Genomic DNA, 3,062 nt, shown 5'->3' on the forward strand with positions numbered 1-3,062 from the left:
ACCAAGGATTCTCCATTCACTTGAATGATCAACTCTCCTCTATCAACATCAATCACAGCCTTTGCTGTGGCTAGGAAGGGTCTGCCAAGGATGATGGATTCATCCATGCACTTCCCAGGATCTTGTCTCTTTTGAGGTAATTTCTGCCTAGACAAGTCATCCAGTTCTTTGGTGAGCAAGGGAGGTTCATCTTCCCAAGTCTCATTTCCAAATAACTTGTCATTTAGCTTCATGATTGCTCCAAGGTATTTAGCAACTTGCTCTTCAGTGACATACTCATCCTCTTCAGAGGAAGAATACTCATCAGAGCTCATAAAAGGCAGAAGTAAGTCCAATGGAATCTCTATGGTCTCTTTTTGAGCCTCAGATTCCCATGGTTCCTCATTGGGTAACTCAGAGGAGATTGGTACACGCCCACTGAGGTCTTCCTCAGTGGCGTCCTCCTCCTCTCTTTCCTCTCCATATTCGGCCATGTCTATGGCTTTGCACTCTCCTTTTGGATTTTCTTCTGTATTACTTGGGAGAGTGCTAGGAGGGAGTTCAGTAATTTTCTTGCTCAGCTGTCCCACTTGTCCTTCCAAATTTCTGATGGAGGACCTTGTTTCATTCATGAAACTTTGAGTGGTCTTTATTAGATCAGAGACCATTGTTACTAAGTCAGAAGTATTCTGCTTAGAACTCTCTGTCTGTTGCTGAGAAGATGATGGAAGAGGCTTGCCATTGCTAAACCTGTTTCTTCCACCATTATTGAAACCTTGTTGAGGTCTCTCTTGATTCTTCCATGAGAAATTTGGGTGCTTTCTCCATGAAGAATTATAGGTGTTTCCATAGGGTTCTCCTAGGTAATTCACCTCTTCCATTGAAGGGTTCTCAGGATCATAAGCTTCTTCCTCAGATGAAGCATCCTTAGTACTGCTTGGTGCATTTTGCATTCCAGACAGACTTTGAGAAATCAAATTGACTTGTTGAGTCAATATTTTATTCTAAGCCAGTATGGCATTCAGAGTGTCAATCTCAAGAACACCTTTCTTCTGACTAGTCCCATTGTTCACAGGATTCTTTTCAGAAGTGTACATGAATTGGTTATTTGCAACCATTTCAATTAGTTCCTGAGCCTCTGTAGGCGTCTTCTTCAGATGAAGAGATCCTCCAGCAGAGCTATCCAAAGACATCTTGGATAGTTCAGAGAGACCATCATAGAAAATACCTATGATGCTCCATTCAGAAAGCATGTCTGAAGGACATCTTCTGATTAATTGTTTGTATCTTTCCCAAGCTTCATAGAGGGATTCTCCATCCTTCTGTCTGAAGGTTTGGACTTCCACTCTAAGCTTACTCCATCTTTGTGGTGGAAAGAACTTTGCCAAGAAGGCATTGACTAGCTTTTCCCAAGAGTCCAGGCTTTCTTTAGGTTGAGAATCCAACCATATTCTAGCTCTGTCTCTTACAGCAAAAGGGAATAACATCAATCTATAGACCTCAGGGTCAACCCCATTAGTCTTGACTGTGTCACAGATTTGCAAGAACTCAGCTAAAAACTGATGAGGATCTTCCATTGGAAGTCCATGGAACTTGCAATTCTGTTGTATTAGAGAAACTAACTGAGGCTTAAGCTCAAAGTTGTTTGCTCCAATGGCAGGGATAGAGATGCTTCTCCCATAGAAATTGGGAGTAGGTGCAGTAAAGTCACCCAGCACCTTCCTTGCATTGTTGGCATTGTTGTTGTTTTCGGCTGCCATGTGTTCTTTTTCTTTGAAGAATTCGGTCAGGTCTTCTAAAGAGAGGTGTGCTTTGGCTTCTCTTAGCTTTCTCTTTAAGGTCCTTTCAGGTTCAGGGTTAGCTTCAACAAGAATGCCTTTGTCTTTGTTCCTGCTCATATGAAAGAGAAGAGAACAAGAAAATATGGAATCCTCTATGTTACAGTATAGAGATTCCTTTAGGTGTCAGAAGAAAAGAAGAGTAGAAGACAGAAGTAGAAAATTCGAACTTATCAAAGAAGATGGAGTTCGAATTTTGCATTAAGGAATAGTGTTTGTCCATAAATAGAAGGATGTGAGAAGAAGGGAAGTAATTTTTCGAAAATTAAGTAAAAGATTTTGAAAACATTTTGAAAAACACTAATTGATTTTCGAAAATAAAAGTGGGAAAGAATTAAAGTGATTTTTGAAAAAGATTTTGAAATTAGAAATTAAAAAGATTTGATTGAAAACTATTTTGAAAAAGATGTGATTAAAAAGATTTGATTGATTTAAAAAAATGTGATTGAGAAAATATGATTTGAAAACAATTTTAAAAGATATGATTTGAAAACAATTTGAAAAGATATGATTTTAAAAATTAATGACTTGCCTAACAAGAAAAGATATGATTCAAACATAAAACCTTCCTCAACAGAAAAGGCAAAAAATGTTCAATCAAATCATTAATTGTTAGTAAGTATCTTTGAAAAAGGAAAGAAATTGATTTTGAAACCATTTGATTGAAAAGATATGATTTGAAAAAGATTTGATTTTGAAAAACTTTGAAAACTTGAAAAAAAATTGATTTTGAAAACAAAATCTTCCCCCTAGCACCATCCTGGCGTTAAACGCCCAGAATGTGCATATTCTGGCGTTTAACGCCCAAACCTATACCTTTTTGGGCGTTAAACGCCCAACCAGGCACCCTGGCTGGCGTTTAAACGCCAGTCTGTCTTCTTCACTGGGCATTTTTGAATGCCCAGCTTTTTCTGTGTGATTTCTCTGCAGTATGTTCCGAATCTTCAATTCTCTGTATTATTGACTTGAAAAGACACAAATTAAAAATATTTTTGGATTTTTAATAATAAGGAAAAATCAAAATGTAATCAAGAATCAAATAACAATGCATGCAAGACACCAAACTTAGCAGTTTGAACACTACTGACACTAATGCATATGAGACACACAAAACACTCAAGTCAAGAGAATTCAAAGACCAAAACAAGAAAATCATCAAGAACAACTTGAAGATTAATTAAGACACATGCATAAATTCGAAAAATGCAAGAAGAACAGAAACATGCAATTGGCACTAAACTTAAG

At 37.4% G+C, this 3,062-nt stretch overlaps 1 non-coding gene across 1 annotated transcript; it reads left to right on the forward strand.

Annotated features, from left to right (window-relative positions):
* The first annotated feature begins 1,226 nt into the window (after positions 1-1,226).
* Positions 1,227-1,334, forward strand: LOC130964263 (small nucleolar RNA R71). The gene has a single exon (XR_009080363.1). It is a non-coding gene; the product is annotated as a small nucleolar RNA R71 (small nucleolar RNA).
* The last annotated feature ends 1,728 nt before the right edge of the window (positions 1,335-3,062 follow it).

Source organism: Arachis stenosperma, chromosome 2, assembly GCF_014773155.1.
Source record: "Arachis stenosperma cultivar V10309 chromosome 2, arast.V10309.gnm1.PFL2, whole genome shotgun sequence".
Lineage (NCBI taxonomy): Eukaryota > Viridiplantae > Streptophyta > Magnoliopsida > Fabales > Fabaceae > Arachis > Arachis stenosperma.